The sequence below is a fragment of the Scyliorhinus torazame genome, chromosome 8, assembly GCF_047496885.1.
Source record: "Scyliorhinus torazame isolate Kashiwa2021f chromosome 8, sScyTor2.1, whole genome shotgun sequence".
NCBI classification, from domain to species: domain Eukaryota; kingdom Metazoa; phylum Chordata; class Chondrichthyes; order Carcharhiniformes; family Scyliorhinidae; genus Scyliorhinus; species Scyliorhinus torazame.
Genome location: NC_092714.1, coordinates 154,991,019 through 155,011,675, shown reverse-complemented (window position 1 = coordinate 155,011,675; position 20,657 = coordinate 154,991,019).

Below are 20,657 nucleotides of genomic sequence, written 5' to 3'. Positions count from 1 at the left end.
ACAATCCACGTGGTGGGAGTGATATTAAATCAACCCTGTGTCTGTACTCACTGACTGTCTCCACTGGAAAGAGGCAGATCATGTGTGCGGTGTCCTTTTATATGGGTTGGTGTAATGCCCTCCTGTGGTCGTGTCACCTCTGTGTGATTTGTGAATATCCATTGGTCGTGTCCTATCTAACTGATCTATTGGTTGACTGTGTGTGTGTGATGTCTCTGGTGCTCCCTCTAGTGTCTAGCTAGTCTACATGTATTTACATTAACCCCTTGTGTACTTACAGTGATGCACATCACCACAGCAAGATGGACCCAGAACTGGTTCGGTCATAGAAGACAGAGGATAGCAGCGGGAGGGTGCTTTTCTGAATGGAGAGCTGTAACTAGTGGTCAGGGATCAGTGCTGGGACCTTTGCTGTTTGTAGTATATATAAATTAGTTGGAGGCAAATGTAACTGGTCTGATTAGTAAGTGTGATTGCGGATAGCGATGAGGACTGTCAGGGGATACAGCACGATGTAGATCGGTTGGAGACTTGGGTGGAGAGATGGCAGATGGAGTTTAATCCGGGCAACTGTGAGGTAATGCATTGGAAGGTGTAATACAGGTGGGAAATATACAGTAAATGACAGAACCCTAAAGAGTATTGACAGGCAGAGGGATCTCGGTGTACAGGTCCACAGGTCACTGAAAGTGGCAACACAGGTGGAGAAGGTAGTCAAGAAGGCATACGTATTGCTTGCCTTCATCTTGCCTTGCCGGGGCATTGAGTATAAAAATTGGCAAGCATTGCTGCAGCTGTATAGAACCTTAGGCCATGGAATATACTGTTCAATTCTGTACCAATTTGGGGAGAGTGCAGAAGAGGTTTATCAAGATGTTGCTTGGTGTGGAGGGCATTAGTTATGAGGAGAGATTGGATAAACTCGGTTTGTTTTCACTGGAATGACAGAGATTGAGGTGCGACCTGATAGAAGTCGTCAAAATTGTGAGGGGCATGGACATAGTGGATAGTCAGAAGCTTTCTCCCAGGATGGAAGAGTCAATTACTAGGGGACAAGTGTGGCATGGTGCGCAGTGGTTAGCACTGGGACTGCAGTGCTGAGGACCCAGGTTCAAATCCCGGCACTGGGTCACTGGCTGTGTGGAGTTTGCGTGGGTTTCACCTCCACAACCCAAAGATGTGCAAGGTAGGTGGATTGACCACGCTAAATCTCCCCTTAATTGGAAAAAAAATAATTGGTTACTGTAAATTTATGTTTTAAAAATTACTAGGGGACATAGGTTTAAGGTGCATGGGGCAAAGTTTAGAGAAGATATGCGAGGGAAGTTTTTTTACACAGAGGGCCTGGAACTTGTTGCTGGAGGAGGTGGTGGAAGCAGGGATGATAGTGACGTTTAAGGGGCATCTGAAAAATACATGACTAGGGTGGGAATAGAGGGATATGGACTTCGGAAGTGTAGAAGGTTTTAGGTTCGACAGACAGCACGGTCGGTGCAGGCATGGGGAGCCGAAGGGCCTGTTCCTGTGCTGTACTTTTCTTTGTTCTTTGTTCTTGCTCTTTGATTGGAACTCATGTTCCCTGGACCGGATGGAACCCAGAGATTATGCGTGGACCTTTCTGAGCAGAAGCTGGTTTAGCTCAGTGGGCTAGACAGCTGGTGTGTGATGCAGAACAAGGCCAGCAGCGCGGGTTCAATTCCCATACCAGCTGAGAATTCTGAATTCTCCCTCTGTGTACCCGAACAAGCGCCGGAGTGTGGCGACCAAGGGCTTTTCACAGTAACTTCATTGCAGTATTAATGTTAGCCTAATTGTGACAATAAAAATTATTATTATGATTCTTTTCTTTGCTCTTTGTTCTTTGACTACAGGTGGGGAATGTTGTAGACAAGAGGGATTTGTTTCCTATTGAACATTTGGAAGATTGCATCAAAAGCGTTTGATGGTCGAAATTCATCACTAAAAAAGACTTGTTAAAGGACTATTGACAAGTGCCTTTGACTGAGAGGGCAAAGGAGACCTCTACCCCTGTGATGCCACAAGGACTTTATCAATTCAAAGTTATGCTGTTCGTGATGAAGAACGCCGTGCAGCTTTTCAGAAGCTCAGGTATGCGAGGATTGAGACATTGTGCGATATGACTTAGTGGTGTTCAGCCAGAGTTGGGAAGACTGCCAAATGGGATTCAACCATTTAAAAATCATGTTGACTACAAACCCAGTGTTAACAGCACCCAATTGCGACAAGCAGCTTAAACTGGCAGCAGATACTAGCGACAGTGGTGTAGGCACCATGTTATTGCAAGAAGATTAATTTGGCCTTGAGAAGTCTAGTGGGATATTCTCAAGAAAATTAAATCAACACCAGCAGAAGTATTCGACCATTGAGAAAGAGACATTGAACCTGGTACTGGGGCCTCGTGCCAGATCCAAAGCCTATGGGGATGGAGCATGCGAACGTTAGCCTATCAGGTGTTTGGGCATGGACCTGTCTGTTGGGGTTTGGTCAGAGTTAGCTTGGGAGTTAAGGGGACTAGACCTGTGTAGTAGTTGTCCTGTTCTGTATATAAAGTTTTTCTTAGTTAAATAAATCACTGTTGTCATTTAACACTGCCTCGTCACTTGCCTCGCAAGATAAAATTGGTGACGAGAATAAATCAATCTAGTCGACAATTGGAAGAGTGGCCTCTCACAGTCCTGAAAAGTTAAAAGATCGACAGCAGTGGAATAGCAATGCCACTGTTCGGGAAAATTGATCCATTTGATCCAGAGGTTGAAAGTTAGGGCCAAATTAGGACCATTACAATCCACGAGCCTCCATTATTTTGCAGAGCTATAAATTTCATACAGCCATTAGAGGTCCTGGAGAAACAGTATCCGCCTTTGTGGCCAAACTTCAACAGATGGCAGAACATTGTGAATTTGGTACTTCTGTCAGTGACATGCTGCGTAACCGGTGAGTCTGTGGGATTAACAACTTAAATATTCAGAAGACGCTGCTGGCAGAAATCAAGATATCCTTGAACAAAGAGTTGGTGGTTCAAGCGTCTGAAAGCGCTGCAGAAAGCCGTTTGAATCACAACGCGTGCAGAGCGAGGTGAACCAATTATGGCGGGAAGCGGCAGTGGTGCAAGGTTCCTGAAGAGAATGAGCAGCGGAGCCAGAGAAGAAGATAAGTGACCAGCAGTCACAAGGCTTAGAGTCTTGTTACCCTTGTGGGGAAAGAGCATTCTAAAGACAGATGCAAGGGTAAGGAGTTCATCTGTTTCAGATGTAATTTTTAAAAAGGCCACATATACAAGTCCAATGCAGAATCAGACAGTCTACTCCAAGTTCCCAAGAGAAACATTGGCGACTCCAGTGGACAAGTTTGAGAAAGATCCTGAAGAAACATCACGGCCGGGATGAATCCCGGGGACGGGGGAAATTCCTGTCACGCCGCTCCAACGCCGGGATGCAATTCTCCGGCAACCAGAGAATTGGCACCATTCGCGCCCACGCGGTCGACGCGGCACCAGTCGAGCTGCTGAAAGAGGCCCCCACAGCGATTCTCCGCGGTCAACTGGCCGAATTCCCGCCGAGTCCCGTCGCCGTGTTTCCAACCTGGTACCACCCGGCAAGAGCTCGGACCCGCGGCTGCGGTGGCCGTCCTGATGGGGGGCAGGGGGGTCAGACTCCGGGGAGGGGGTCCTCCACGACATCCAGGCTCGTGATCGGGGGCAACCGATCGGCAGGCACCCGTGATCTGGAGGGGCCTACCTCCTTCCGCGCAGGCCCGCTGTAGGGCTCCGCCATGTTGCGCAGCGCCGGTGCAGAAACAGCCACCACGCACATGCGTCGCGCGCATGCGCGGACCCACGCTGGCAGGGCAGGGCTGCGTATCGGCGCCGGAGTGCTGCGCACTACTCCGGCACTGTGCTGGCTCCCTGAGGGCCACTGAATCGCTGGGCCAGGAGACCCGTTGACGCCCGCGTGCACCACTCCGGTGTTTATACCGGTGTCAACACTTGGGCGGGAGTTCGGAGAATCCCGGCCGCACAAATATACAAGCTTAACATGGTGAGATTAAGTAAAACACCCCCCTCCCCCCCCCCTTGAGATTGTCCTTGTCTTAAAATGGAGGTTGGTATAGGGGTTGATGCCACAGTAGTGGGTGAGCAAACATTTAGGTGTCTGCAGGGGTGGGGGGGGATGCAGCCTGTGAATCTCAGCAGTACATCAGCCACCTTAGTCACCTATACTGGAATGGCACTGAAGATATTGGGGATGCCATCCGTACCAGTATCATTCCAACAGCTGTCAGCCTAGCTACCTTTAAGCATTGTGAAGGGACAAAGGCCAAGCCTCATTGGGTAGGATGGGTGTAAGAAAATCAAATTCAATTGGTTAGAAATATTTAGCATCACCGATAGGGTTTTCCAGGAATGTCTCAAGAATTTTTTTAAAAATGTCTTTTTTAGTTCATGGGATGTGGGTGTCGCTGGCTGGGGCAGCATTTAATGGCAATCCCTGAGGGCATTTAAGAGTCAACCACATTGATGTGGATCTGGAGTCACATGTAGGCCAGACCAGGAAAGGACAACAGATTTCCTTCCCGAAAGGACATTAGTGAACCAAATGGGTTTTTACGACAATCAATTCACGATCACCTTTAGACTTTTAATTGCAGATTTGTATTGAATTCAAATTTCCCCATCTGCCAGGCAGGATTCAAACTCAACTTCCCAGAGCATGACTTTGAATTACTAATCCAGGGACAATACCACTATGCCACTGCCTTCCCATACCATAAGGTCTTCCAGAGAAAGTTAGGATATATCAAAGGTGCGGAAGCAAAGATATATGTAGAGCCGGAAGCAATACCAAAGTCTTATTGTGCCAGACCGGTGCCTTATGCTCTGCACCAGAAAGTTGATGTATCTGGAGGACCTGGGGGTAATTACTACAGTATGGAAGCCGGACCGCACATTCCAAATCTACGGTGACTATAAAGATGACGGTGAACAGGGCTGCTAAAGTAGATAAATATCCTATCCCCAGGATAGAAGATTTATATGCCAATTTGGCGGGGGACCTCAAATATACTACATTAAATTTAAGTCATGTGTACCAGCAACTTGAGCTGGAAGATGAGTCAAGAAAATTTGTTACCATGAACACCCATAAAGGCTTGTTCCAAAATACGAGATTGTCTTTCGGTAGGGCAGCACGGTAGCACAGTGGTTAGCACAGTTGCTTCACAGTCCCAGGGTCCCAGGTTCAATTCCCGGCTTGGGTCACTGTCTGTGCAGAGTCTACATGTTCTCCCTGTGTGCGCGTGGGTTTACTCCGGGTGCTCCGGTTTCTTCCCAAGTCCAAAGATGTGCAGGTTAGGTGGATTGGGTAAGCTAAATTGCCCTTAGTGTCCAAAAAAGGTTAGTTGGGGTTACGGTGATTGGGCGGAGGGGCAGGGAAAGGGTGGAGGTGTGGGCTTAGGTAGGGCGCTCTTTCCTAGGACTCGTGCAGATTCAATGGCTGAATGGCCTCCTTCTGCATTATAAATTCTGTGATTCTATGATCTTACGGCCTGTGCAATATTTCAGCGCACAATGGAGAGCCTTTACAGGCAATTCTGAAGGTTGTTGTGTATCTGGATGATATCCTGTTGACAGGGCTAAAGGATCACATGAGTGGGAGACGTATGTTTCAGGGTGATGAGGCCACGTATTCAGGTTTCAGAGTTGATGTGAAGCGATTGCACCAAATAATGATAAGATAAAGGCGATAAAAGGGGTACCTGAACCAAGGAATCCATCGGAATTTTTAGGGATGGCCAATTATTCTGGCTGCTTTTTACCCAATCTGTCTACCACTTTAGCGTCCCTGCATCAACCTCTAAAGAAGCACCAACGTTGGAAGTGGGATGATTCCCTGAGGAGGTCTTTTGATCAGGTCAAACGGGCCCTGCAGTGAGCAGCCTTGCTGGTCCATTTCAACCCGGATAAACGCATCGTTGTCACGTGGGACAAGTCATCATATGACATTGGTGTACTTTTGCACAGAATGGATGATGATAGAATACCAGGAGGGGTTACCAATGACAACTTCACTTGTGATTTTAAAATTTGGGAAACACGCACCATGGCTGCTGAGGGAGAGCGAGGATGTAGGTCATGTTCCCAGAGGCGTGACTGTAGGCTGCTGGCCCAGCTGCTGTCAGGGCTGACTGCTGGGGGGGGGGGGGGGGGGGGGGGGGGGGGGGGGGGGGAGTCCAGGCACCGACTGCCATTGCCGCGGCATGCAAGGTAGCCATCTTGCTGCACATCTCACTGACCACCCACCATGGCCTGTGATTCTGCAGAGTGACACCGGCTGTATAGGTGGCCCCACCCCATTATCCCCGCACTTCACCACTCCCTCCACAACACCAACCCCACACCCACAACCGGGTGGCACCCACAGCTGGGGCATCACATGGTCCACCTACAGAGCGTACTGCTGGCATGGGTAGAGCCAACCACCAGTACCCCTGCTGGCAGGGATGGGTGCTGGGGCAAGAGGCCCTCTGGTGCCAGGCACTGATGGGGCCACGGGTGGGATGCAGAGGGCAGAGTGCCGGGGGAACAGCCGTGGATGGGTGTAAATGCGTGGCCAGGGGATGCAGTGCAGACTGGGGCCACCGTGTAGCCCGTTGGACTGGCTGGGCACGGGGGTACGCACCATGTTTACAAGTCTGCGTTTCACCCCTGCAGACAATGGTCTCATCAATCCAACCAGGAATGATGGCTTTCATCATAGCCGCCGCAGCCCTGGGAGACACACTGAGGCTCTATGAGCTGGAGCTGCTGAATGAGGACCCTGCAGCAGCAGAGGCTGCCCCAGAGGAACAGGAGGCAACCGGTGAGGATGGAGAGCCGGCCGCCCAACAGGCCGAGGAGGGAGTGGGAAGGAGGTGACGCATCAGGCCTCGTGTGTACCAGCAGCGTCTGTCACTCGAGGACCTGGCAGACCAGGCATGTCGTCAAAGACTCTGGCTGATCAGGGGTGTCGTGTTGGGTGTTCCGATGCACAAATGATCCAACACGGCTGTAGATGGTACAACTCGGTTTTATTGTCTTAAACAATGACAACTACTAACTGCTGGCTTGGCTATGTGCTTCACCAGCTAACCTGTGGACCCATCCCTTTCACTATCTTGGTGAGGCACTCAAGCACATGGTCTATGTCTGAGTGGCGCGCTGTGCCCTCTGTGCTATGAGCTATCTCCTAGTAGACTGAGCGGGAACGGTGGTGTTGCCTGTTTTATAGTGCGTGTGCTCTCACTGGTGACTGGCTGCGATGTTGTGTGTGTGTTGGTTGGTCCAACTGCCTGTCCATCAGTGTGTGTGTGATTGCACCATGACATGCTGATGTGGATATCATGACATCCCCTCCTTTCACAAGGATATGTGCCTACATGCTAATAAATAGAAATGTGTAGTGAGTGCATCTGAGTATGTGTGTGCAATATTTACAACATGTACATGAGGCTAAACTATATACATAGGAAGCTGTCAGGTGCAACAGAGCAACGAGGTTGTACCAATAACAGAACAAATGCAATCAGCAAATGACAGGAGAAAACTTCTGGAACAATAAACAACAAGAGAGAAACACGTTAACAGTACTGTAAAACAATTCAGTGAGTGCAATGTACTAACAGGCTCATAAGTCAAGTCTCTCAGGTGGGCGACGAATTTTGGTTGACCGTTAGGGTAGCACACCACTCATCGCCCGGATCAATGCTGTGCACTGGCAGCGGCTGGTGGTTCCGACTTGGGGACATCCGGTTCTTGTGGATTACCGCAACGCGGAAGAGCTCCCTGTCTTCGGTAACGCTGGTTTGCATACTGTCAGGGTATGACTCAGTGTATGGGGGCTGAATTGCCCGCACGTCCCTGCGAGGCTGGCAGAATTGTTGAGAGTTGGCAGGTTGAACTGCTCGACAGCAGGCAGCGTAGTGGCCCATCCTGCCACAGCGGAGGCATTGTCGCGCTTTGGCTGGCCATTGCCGCTTTAAATGGGCGTAGCCACAGTTGCTGCACGTCGTGACGTCATGGCGTTCGTTGCGCCACCGCGCATGCACGGTGGGGTCCTGCGTAAAGCGCGCCTGCGCATCACGTCCCTCTGCGTCAACGTCCCCTCTTTTGGCGCGTACAAGCGCGGGAGGCCTCAGAAAGCGCGCAAAATGGCCGCCCTCGTCTGGGCCGCGGGCCGGGAGGAACTCGATCGACTGGACCCATGCCGTGCCGTTTCGGCCGCCTGGATTTGGGAGTACCGGCTGGTCACGTTCTCATGGAGGACGCAGGTCTCGATGGCAGTCGCTAGGGTGAGGCGCTTAAATTTGAGGAGCTGCTGGCGTAGGGTGTCCGAGATGACCCCAAAAACTATCTGATCCCGAATCATGGAGTCGCAAGTGGCTTCATAGCTGCAGGATTGCGCGAGGATACGGAGGTGTGTCAAGTAAGATTGAAAAGGCTCATCCTTACCCTCCAGGCGCTGCTGGAAGAGGTACCTCTCGATGCTCTCATTGACTTCCACGCTGAAATGTTCCTCGAACTTTAGAAGCACCGTCTTATATTTAGTCTTGTCCTCGCCTTCCGCGAATGCCAGGGAGTTGTAGATGTGGATGGCGTGTTGCCCCGCCGTGGAGAGGAGGAGGGCGATCTTCCTGGTGTCCGATGCATTCTCCCTGTCTGTGGCTTTTAGGAAGAGCTGGAAGCGCTGTTTAAACAGCTTCCAGTTTACGCCGAGATTACCAGCGATTCGGAGCGGCTGCGGCGGGCTGATGTTTTCCATGGAGCAGGATGGCGGATTTCTGAAAGGATGCAGGTAGGTCTCACAGTCGCTGGTTAGCGTCCACTACTGGTATCATGTCGTGTTGGGTGTTCCGATGCACAAATGATTCAACACTGCTGTAGATGGTACAACTCTGTTTTATTGTCTTAAACAATAACAACTTATAACTGCTGGCTGAGGTTCGTGCTTCACCAGCTAACCTGTGGACCCAGCCCTTTCACTATCTTGGTGAGGCACTCAGCACATGGTGTATGTCTGAGTGGCACGCTGTGAGCTCTGTGCTCTGAGCTATCTCCTGGTAGAATGAGATGGGAACTGTGGGGTTCCCTGTTTTATAGTGCGTGTGCTCTCACTGGTGATTGGCTGCGATGTTGTGTGTGTGTTGGTTGGTCCAACTACCTGTCCATCAGTGTGTGTGTGATTGCACCATGATATGCTGATGTGGATATCGTGACAAGGGGGACAGTGCAACATATCTGCAGGATCATGGTGCGCCTGGCACCGCGGGGGTATGGGGAGGACACCTGTCACCCCGCATCAAATGGGCAGGCCGAAAGGTCCCAGCATTCAAAGGGTCAATGGGAAAACAGGCTAATCGGCCAATGCTGCTTCATTTAACAGGCTTCTTGGGCGTCATTCTCCGACCCCTCAGCGGACGGGTTGCATCTAAACTGGAGAGGCATAAATATCCTGGCCACAAGGTTTGCTAGTGTCACACGGGAGGGTTTAAACTAGTATGGCAGGGGGGTGGGCACGGGAGCAATAGGTCAGACGGTGAGAGCATTGAGGGAGAACTAGGGAATAGGGACAGTGTGGCTCTGAGGCAGAGCAGACAGGGAGAAGTTGCTGAACACAGCGGGTCTGGTGGCCTGAAGTGCATATGTTTTAATGCAAGAAGTATTACGGGTAAGGCAGATGAACTTAGAGCTTGGATTAGTACTTGGAACTATGATGTTGTTGCTATTACAGAGACCTGGTTGAGGGAAGGGCAGGATTGGCAGCTAAACGTTCCAGGATTTAGATGTTTCAGGCGGGATAGAGGGGGATGTAAAAGGGGTGGCGGGTTGCGCTACTGGTTAGGGAGGATATCACAGCTGTACTACGGGAGGACACCTCAGAGGGCAGTGAGGCTATATGGGTAGAGATCAGGAACAAAAAGGGTGCAGTCACAATGTTGGGGGTTTACTACAGGCCTCCCAACAGCCAACGGGAGATAGAGGAGCAGATAGACAGATTTTGGAAAAGAGTAAAAACAACAGGGTTGTGGTGATGGGAGACTTCAACTTCCCCAATATTGACTGGGACTCACTTAGTGCCAGGGGCTTAGATGGGGCAGAGTTTGAAAGGAGCATCCAGGACGGCTTCTTAAAACAAACCTTGGGAGCACCGTCATTTTGATTGACTGCACCCTACCCTCCAAGGACAGCGTCAACGTGTCCCAGCTCTTAAACTCCTCCTCCGTTTGCTCCACCAGCCTTGTAAAATTAAGCCTATGCAGGGCCCCCCAGCTCCTTGCCACCTGGACTCCCAGATACCTGAAGCTCCTCTACGCCTTTTTTAGTGGGAGCTCGCCAATCCCCCTCTTCTGGTCCCCTGGATGAACTATGAACAGCTCGCTCTTCCCCATGTTGGGCTTGTACCCCGAAAAGTCCCTGAATTCCCTAAGAATCCTCATTACCTCCGGCATTCCTCCCACCGGGTCCGCCACATACAGCAGCAGGTCGTCCGCATAAAGTGACCCCCTATGCTCCTCCCCACCACGCACCAACCCCCTCCAGTTCCTTGACTCCCGCAGTGCCATAGCCAGGGGTTCAATCGCCAGTGCGAAGAGCAGGGGGGACAGGGGACACCCCTGTCTCGTCCCTCGGTGCAACCGAAAGTACTCGGACCTCCTCCTGTTTGTGGCCACACTCGCCATCGGGACCTCATACAACAGCCTAACCCACCTGACAAACCCCTCCCCAAACCCAAACCTCTTCAGCACCTCCCACAGGTACCCCCACTCTACCCTATCGAAGGCTTTCTCAGCGTCCATCGCCACCACTATCTCCGCCTCCCCCTCCCTCGCCGGCATCATGATAACGTTCAAAAGTCTCAACACATTCACGTTCAACTGTCTCCCCTTCACAAACCCCGTCTGGTCTTCATGGATGATCTGCGGCAAACAATCCTCAATCCTCAAGACCTACGCCAGCACCTTGGCATCTACATTTAGCAAGGAAATCCGTCTGTAAGACCCACACTGCAGGGGATCCTTGTCCCACTTCAGGATCAAGGAGATCAGTGCCCGGGACATCGGCGGGCACTGATCTCCCTTGCCTTATTGAAGGTCCTAACTAACAGCGGGCCCAACATGTCCATATATTTTGTATAGAATTCGACCGGGAAACCGTCCGGCCCCGGTGCCTTCCCCGCCTGCATGCTTCCTATCCCTTTGATCAACTCCTCCAGCCCAATCGGGGCCCCCAATCCCGCCACTAGTCCCTCTTCCACCTTTGGAACCCTCAATTGGTCCAGGAAGCGTCCTCCCGTGGGGGCTCGGATTGGTACAATTCCTCGTAGAAGTCCCTGAAGACCCCATTGATGCCAGCTCCACTCCGCACCACACTCCCTTCCCTGTCGTTAACTCCCCCCATTTCCCTAGCAGCGTCCCGCTTCCGAAGCTGATGCGCCAGCATCCGGCTTGCCTTTTCCCCATACTCGTAAATCGCCCCCTGGGCCTTCCTCCACTGCACCTCCGCCTTCCTGGTGGTCACCAGGTCGAATTCGGCCTGGAGGCTACGCCTCTTCCTCAACAATCCTTCCTCGGGCTCCTCCGCATACCTCCTGTCTACCCTCACCATCTCCCACACCAGCCTCTCCCTCTCCCCCCCGCTCCCTCCGCTCCTTGTGGGCCCTAATAGAGATCAGCTCTCCCCTCACCACCGTCTTCAATGCCTCCCATACCATCCCCACTCGGACCTCCCCGTTGTCTTTGGTCTCTAGGTACCTCTCTGTACTTCCTCGGACCCGCTCGCTCACCTCCTCGTCCGCCAACAGCCCCACCTCCAAGCGCCACAGCGGGCGCTGGTCCCTCTCCTCCCCCATCTTCAAGTCCACCCAATGCGGGGCGTGGTCCGAAATGGCTATTGCCGAATACTCAGTATCCTCTACTCTCGCTATCAACGCCCTACTCAAGATGAAATAGTCGATTCGGGAATAAGCCTTATGGACATGTGAGAAGAATGAAAATTCCCTAGCCCCCGGCCTTGCAAATCTCCAAGGGTCCACCCCTCTCATCTGGTCCATAAACCCCCTCAGCACTCTAGCCGCCGCCGGCTTCCTACCCGTCCTAGACCTGGAGCGATCCAGTGCCGGATCCAGCACCGTGTTAAAGTCTCCCCTCATTATCAGGCCCCCCGCATAAAACCCGCATCGTCCCAGTTCGGAGCATACACATTGACCAGAACCACCCTCTCTCCCTGAAACTTACCACTTACCATTATGTACCTGCCGCCATTATCTGCCACAATGCTCGACGCCTCAAACGACACCTTCTTTCCCACCAAGATCGCCACCCCTCGATTTTTGGCATCCAGCCCCGAGTGAAACACCTGACCTACCCACCCTTTCCTCAATCTTACCTGGTCTGCCACCTTCAGGTGTGTCTCCTGAAGCATAACCACATCCGCCTTGAGCCCCTTCAGGTGCGCGAACACGCGGGCCCGCTTAACTGGCCCATTCAGTCCCCTTACATTCCAGGTTATCAGTCGGATCAGGGGACTACCCGCCCCCCTCCCCGCCGACTAGCCATAGCCCCTCCTCGGCCAGCCACATGCCCGCACTCCACACCTGGCCCGTTCCCCACAGCGGCATACCCCCGCCTCAACCCCTCCCCCCCCCCACTCGCTCCAGCTCCTCCTTGACCATAGCAGCAGCAACTCGATTCCCCCCACCAAACCCGCCGCCCCCCGGCCATGACCCATCCTAGCTGATTTACTCCCCCCATTGCACTTCCGCAAGTCAGCTGACTCCTGCTGACCCCGGCCACTCCCGCCTCTCCTTCAACTCCTCCCATTGTGTGGCACACCCTCCTCTCCCGTCCCCGTCCATAGGCTCTCCCCCTCCCAACAAAGAACAAAGAACAAAGAAATGTACAGCACAGGAACAGGCCCTTCGGCCCTCCAAGCCCGCGCCGACCATACTGCCCGACTAAACTACAATCTTCTACACTTCCTGGGTCCGTATCCTTCTATTCCCATCCTATTCATATATTTGTCAAGATGCCCCTTAAATGTCCCTATCGTCCCTGCTTCCACTACCTCCTCCGGTAGCGAGTTCCAGGCACCCACTACCCTCTGCGTAAAAAACTTGCCTCGTACATCTACTCTAAACCTTGCCCCTCTCACCTTCTGTTCTCAGCATCGGAAACAACCCTCGCTTCCCCGCCACCGCCCCGCCCCCTCCAGTCTTCAGCGCGGGAAAAAGCCCGCGCTTTCCACCTACCAGGCCCCGCCACTTCTGACGCAGCTCCTTTTACAGGCCCGGTCCCCTCACCCCCGACTCGGGTCTCCCCCTCCCCCACGGGGTCCCATCTCACCTCCAAGAGCCCCCCCACCAACCCAACCAAAACAGTGCCCAACCCGCCCCAGCCACCCTCACTGACCCAAAAGAGAAAAAACACAAAGAAAAAGAAACCCGGAGCAATGCAAAGGCCCCCCCCTCGAAACAAAAATAAACATAGCATATCAACCGCAGTCCCCAATCGCCCTTCCTGACCATCAATCTGTGTCCAACTTCTCGGCCTGAACAAAGGCCCATGCCTCCTCCGGAGACTCAAAATAATGGTGCCGGTCCTTGTAGGTAACCCACAGTCGCGCCGGCTGCAACATGCCAAACTTCACCCCCTTCCTGTGCAGCACCGCCTTCTCTCGATTGTACCCGGCACTCCTCTTCGCCACCTCCGCACTCCAGCCCTGGTATATCCGAACCTCCGCGTTCACCCACCTGCTGCTCCTCTCCTTCTTGGCCCACCTGAGCACACACTCCCGATCGACGAACCGATGGAACCTCACCAGCACCGCCCGCGGAGGCTCGTTAGCCGTGGGCCTCCTCGCCAGCACTCTATGGGCCCCTTCCAGCTCCAGGGGCCCCTGGAAGGACCCCGCTCCTATCACCGAGTTCAGCATGGTGACCACATAGGCCCCCACGTCCGGCCCCTCCAGCCCCTCCGGGAGGCCCAGAATCCGCAGATTCTTCCGCCTCGACCGATTCTCCATCTCCTCGAACTGCTCCTGCCATTTCTTGTGGAGCTCCTCCTGCGCCTCCACCTTTACCGCCAGGCCTAAGATCTCGTCCTCATTGTCAGAGATCTTTTGTCGAGCCTCGCGGATCGCCACTCCCTGGGCCGTCTGTGTCTCCAGCAGCTTATCAATAGACGCCTTCATCGGCTCTAGCAGGTCCGTTTTAATCTCTCTGAAGCAGCGCTGGATGCCCTCCTGCTGCTCTTCCTCCCACTGCCTCCACGCTGCCTGATCTCCGCCCGCCGCCATTTTGTCCTTCTTCCCTCGCACCTTCTTCGGGTCCACCACCACCTTTTTTGTCATCCCGCTCCTAGTTGAAGCCATATACTGATGGGGAGCTGTTGTGGACTCCTTCTCACACCGGGAAACGTCGAAAAAGTGCTGTTGGGGGCCCTGACAAGAACCCAAAAGTCCGTTTTTGCGGGAGCCGCCGAATGTGCGATTTAGCTCCGCATAACCGCAACCGGAAGTCCATTTATATAACTGCTATCTATGATGCTCTCCGCCACCTGCATGCTCCTAAGTGCATCCAACTGCCGCTCCAACCGAACCATGCGGTCTGTGAGAAGATCCTTAATACTTATCTAACTTTTAGTAGTGGATTTGTGGAGGACATCAATATCCCATCGCACTAGCCAGGCACAAGTGGAGATCAGACTCCGCCTTCCGGCTGGAGGCTTGAGGCTCCTTTCTTCTGCGATGTTGTTCCTTTGGTTTCTCTGATGAAATATCTTTGTCTCTCCTCCTTATACACATCTCGCTGGCACTGATCTCATGCTTCCAGTCATGTGCTCACAGGACAGCACTAATCAATCATTGTTCTTGAGTCACAAATGTTCAAAGAGTTGTGACTCATACAGGGGTCATAATTCTTCTCAGGAGCACGACACACAGGGAACTGTGTGTGATGAACGGTTACTGTATTACTGTACCCTTATCATCATGTAAGGTGATGTCCCCTTTAAGACCGGGCTTGGAAACCTGGGGGAATCCGCCTCCTGCTCCGCCCACCTCGGAGCCGTATATAAGGGCCTGCCTTGTGGGCGGCACCCAGTAAGCACCCATCTCGGCACCAGGCTAGTTCTTAGCTTATTAAATCCTTCTTTACCGTTTTACTCTCGAAGCGTCGTTATTGAGGGTACAACAATTTAATAAGCTAAACTACATCAGGATGGACGCAGGCCTAAAACCAGAGAAGCTCAATCTGGAAGCACGGACACCAGAGGCAAAGGAAATTTTTAAATACTGGCTCCGATGCTTCGAGGCCTACCTGGATTCCTCAGAGACTCCCATCCTGGGACCACGCAAGCTGCGCCTACTCCACGCCCGGGTGAGTCACAGAATCTCCGCCACGTTCGAAAAGGCAACTACCTATGAAGAGGCGATCGAATTACTATGCAAGCAGTAGAAAAACTCACCGTGCTCGCCAGGGACTGTGACCATCAGGATGTGACAGGGGAAATCCATATGAACCTGTAAATCAGAGACGCTTTCATGTCCGGCATCCGCTTGACCTACATCTGGCAGCGGCTACTCGAAAATGGGGCAAAATAACTCCAGGACACGCTAACGCTTGCTTCCTCGCTGGAGTGGCCCGACATAATTTGGGCACGTACCCCACGGACCCTGCAAGCCCCCCTCGGACTTCCCCAGACTCGGCCACGCTACGGGCCTGCGCTGCGCGGCGACCCGCCCAGACCCGGGGCACACCGTGCTACTTTTGTGGCCAGCATCCACGCCCACGCTGCCCAGCCCACGGGAAAAAGGGGAATTTTGCGAAGGCCTGCCTGGCCAGGCCCAAGGGCCAGAAACACAAAGAACAGCAAGCCCGAAAATCAGGCTCACAGGCCCGCAGGCCTCGCAATGCGGCTGCGCATCGACCCGACACGCCCCCTTCTGAGGCGTCATCCACCTCGTGCGAATCATGGGGGCGGCCATCTTGTCGGTGGCCATCTTCTCGATCCGACACGTGCGACTGATGGCGGCGGCCATTTTATGAATCCGACTCGGCTGAGGACTCGGACTACCCGCAACTGGGAGCGATCACCCTCGACCAAACGCGCCCAAAACATCTGCAGAACTCTATGATGAAGGTCCAGGTCAACGGGCGCGACACTCCACTTTTCAACTCCGGGAGCACGGAGAGCTTTATTCATCCTGAGACAGTAAGGCGCTGCTCATCCCGTGTCCCAAACCATAGCCCTCACATCTGGGTCCCACTCAGGACAAATCAAGAGGTATTGTATTGCGGATCTCTCGATCCAGGGCGCCGAATACACCCGTTTCAAACTGTATATCCTCCTTCACCTCTGCATCCCCCTGCTGCTCGGACTGGATTTCCAGTGCAGCCACCGAAGCCTGACACTGAAGTTCGGCGGACCCTTGACCCCCCTCACGGTATGCAGCCTTGCGACACTGAAAGTCGCACCCCCCTCTCTATTCGCGAACCTCACTCCCGAATGTAAGCCCGTTGCCACCAGGAGCCGGCGGTACAATGCCCAAAACATGACTTTTATCAAGTCAGAGGTCCAGCGTTTACTGGGAGAGGGGGTCATCGAGGCTAGCAACAGCCCCTGGAGAGCACAAGTGGTGGTAGTCCGGTCCGGGGAAAAGAAACGGATGGTCGTGGATAATAGCCAGACCATAAACCGCTTCACGCAGCTCAATGTGTATACCCTGCCATAGCAGAAATGGTAAATCGGATCGCCCAATACCGGGTATTTTCCACGATCGATCTCAAATCTGCCTACCACCAGCTCCCCATCCGACTGAAAGACCGCCCCTATACTGCCTTCGAAGCAGCCGGCTGGGTCTTCCAATTCCTCAGGGACCCCTTCGGTATCACAAATGGGGTCTCCGTCTTTCAAAGGGTGATGGACCAAATGGTGGACCAGTGCAATTTGCGGGCTACATAGCCATACTTGGACAATCTGCGGCCATGACCAGCAGGATCATGACGTGAACCTCGAAAATTTCCTCCAGACCACCCGAGCCCTCAACCTGACCTATAACAAGGAAAAATGCATTTTCCACCCAACCCGTCTAGCCATCCTCGGCTATGTCATGGAAAACGGGGTCCTAGGTCCCGACCCCGACCGCATGCGCCCCCTTAAGGAATTTCCCCTCCCCCGCAGCCTCAAGGCCCTCAAACGGTGCTTGGGGCTCTTCTCCTATTACGCCCAGTGGGTCCCCAAATATGCGGACAAAGCCCGCCCACTCATTAAGACCACGATATTTCCCCTGTCGGCTGAGGGCCGATCGGCCTTCAGTCGCATCAAGGCCGACATCATCAAGGCCGCTATGCACGCGGTGGACGAAACTATCCCCTTCCAGGTAGAGAGCGATGCGTCAGATATCGCCCTGGCTGCTACCCTCAACCAGGCAGGCAGACCAGTAGCGTTCTTCTCCTGGACCCTCACCGCCTCCGAGATTTGGCACTCTGCAGTCGAGAAGGAGGCACAAGCCATTGTGGAGGCTGTGCGGCACTGGAGGCACTACCTAGCCGGTAGGAGGTTCGCCCTTGTCACTGATAAAGCACAACGGGGCAAAATAATAAACGATAACACTTTGAGGTGGAGGATCGAACTCTCCACCTACACGTACGATATCAAGTATCATCCAGGGGAGCTCAACGAGCCCCCAGATGCCCTGTCCCGCGGCACATGTGCCAACGTGCAGGGCGACCGCCTGCATGCCATCCACAATGACCTCTGCCACCCGGGGGTTACCCGGCTCGTCCATTTTATCAAGTCCCGCAACCTACCTTACTCACCAAGGAGGTCAAGGCCATGGTCAGGGCCTGCCAGATCTGTGCGGAGTGCAAACCGCACTTCGACCGGCCAGACAAGGTTCGGCTCGTGAAGGCCTCGGGTCCCTTTGAGTGACTGAGCGTGGACTTCAAGGGGCACCTCCCGTCCACCACTCGTTATGCCTATTTCCTCACCATTATCGATGAGTTCTCCCGTTTCCCATTTGCCATTCCCTGCCCCGACATGACCTCAGCCACGGTGATTAAGGCACTGCACATCACCTTCACTCTGTTCGGTTTCCCCGCTTATATCCACAGCGACCGGGGTACATCGTTCATGAGCGATGAACTGCGTCATTATCTGCTCAGCAAAGGCATCGCCGAGCAGAACGACCAGTTATAATCCGTGGGGAAACAGCCAGAAGGACAGCCTTCCACACTGTCGCGTTCTCCCTCTCCACCTGCCCGTTGAGTTCCGGAGTCGGGAGGTCATGTTGCAGCTGTACAGAACTCTGGTTCGGCCGCATTTAGAGTATTGCGTACAGTTCTGGTCACCGCATTATAGGAAGGACGTGGAGGCTTTGGAGAGGGTGCAGAGGAGATTTACCAGGATGTTGCCTGGTATGGAGGGAAAATCTTATGAGGAAAGGCTGATGGAGTTGAGGTTGTTTTCGTTGGAGAGAAGAAGGTTAAGAGGAGACTTAATAGAGGCATACAAAATGATCAGGGGGTTAGATAGGGTGGACAGTGAGAGCCTTCTCCCGCGGATGGAAATGGCTGGCACGAGGGGACATAGCTTTAAACTGAGGGGTAATAGATATAGGACAGAGGTCAGAGGTAGGTTCTTTACGCAAAGAGTAGTGAGGCCGTGGAATGCCCTACCTGCAACAGTAGTGAACTCGCCAACTTTGAGGGCATTTAAAAGTTTATTGGATAAACATATGGATGATAATGGCATAGTGTAGGTTAGATGGCTTTTGTTTCGGTGCAACATCGTGGGCCGAAGGGCCTGTACTGCGCTGTATTGTTCTATGTTCTATCCGTAATACAATACCCCTTGATTTGGACCGAGTGGGAACCGGATGCGAGGGCTATGGTTTGGGACCTGGGATGGGTGCGCAAGGAGCAGCGCCTTACCGTCTCAGTGTGATATGGTACGAATTAAGTAATGGCATGATGGGAAAACTGGTGAATGGGAAGACTGGTCAAAAGGTTTGATACAATGTAAGAAAGGCTGAAACTACTCATTCCAGCTCACCAGGCCCATGTAAAGAATGCTGCCCTAACCATTTCAATCTGTAAGACTGATAAGGCTAACTCTGCATAACTTGAAGTCTGAAAATATCAGCGAAGGTCGAGCCATTCCAAAACACCGGACCTCGGCAACTCCTGGTAAAACTAACTCGTCATAACCCAGGGCCGTAGGAATTAAAACAAGATAAGTTCAGGAAGAAACATTTCTATTCCGACCTTTCAATGTTCCCTCCAAGGACAAAATAATGGTATGAGTGATATGACCAAAAATGGTCTGTTCTATGCTTCCGTTTGTATTTCCGATCAAACTCCTGACTATACTGTTGTCATGCAATCTTGATAATGATAATGTATAAATATTGAGCTAATTCTCTGCGAAAGCTTGTGAAAGACTCAGCAGTTTTGTTGACTGCTCTCTGACTTCAAGTTTCAGCCATTACTGCATGCAGATGTGTCGAAAATAAAGCTTTGTTATTCTGTCTTAACGAGTGTGTTGAATCTTTCTACTACAGAAGCGGGAAAATATTGACTTTAACATCAGGATGTATAAAGCTCTCTGTGCTCCCGGAGTCGAAAAGGCATGGAGTGTCACGCCCGTTGACCTGGACTTTCATCATAGAATTCTGCAGAGGTTTTGGCCGCGTCTGGTCAAGGGTGATCGCTCCCAGTTGCGGGAAGTCCGAGTCCCCAGCCGAGTCGGATTCGTAAAATGGCCACCGCCGTCGGTTGCACGTGTTGGGTCAAGAAGATGGCCACTGCCAAGATGGCCGCCCCCATGATTCGCACGAGGCGGATGACGTGGGTTTGGGCGGGTCGCCGCACGGCACAGGCCCGTAACATGGCCGAGTCTGGGGAAGTCTGAAGGGGGCTCGCAGGGTTCGCGGAGTAGGTGCCAAATTATGTCAGGCCACTTCCAGCGAGGATGCGAGCGTTAGCGTGTCCTGGAGGTCTTTTGCCCCGTTTTCGAGTAGCCGCTGCCAGATGTAGGTCGAGCGGATGCCGGACACGAAAGCGTCTCTGATGTGCAGGTTCATATGGATTTCCCCTGTCACATCCTGATGGTCACAGTCCCTGGCGAGCGCTGTTTTTCTACAAATTCGTCTAGCGATTCCCCCGAGCGCTGCCAGCAGGTCGAGAGCAGATGCCGGGCATGTACCTTGTTGATGGGTTTGACAAACCGCTTGCGTAGTAACTCGACCGCGTCTTCGTAGGTTGTCGCCTTTTTGAGCATGGCGGAGATTCTGTGACTCACCCGGGCGTGGAGTAGGCGCAGCTTTCGTGGCCCCAGGATGGGAGTCTCTGAGGAGTCCAGGTAGGCTCGAAGCATCGGAGCCAGTATTAAAAAATTTCCTTTGCCTCTGGTGTCCATGCTTCCAGATTGAGCTTCTCTGGTTTTAGGTCTGCGTCCATCCTGATGTAGTTTGCTTATTAAATTGTTGTACCCTCAATAATGACGCTTAGAGAGTAAAGAAGGCTTTAATAATCTAAGAACTAGCCTGGTGCCGAAATGGCTGCTTACTGGGTGCCACCCACAAGGCGGCCCCTTATATATGGCTC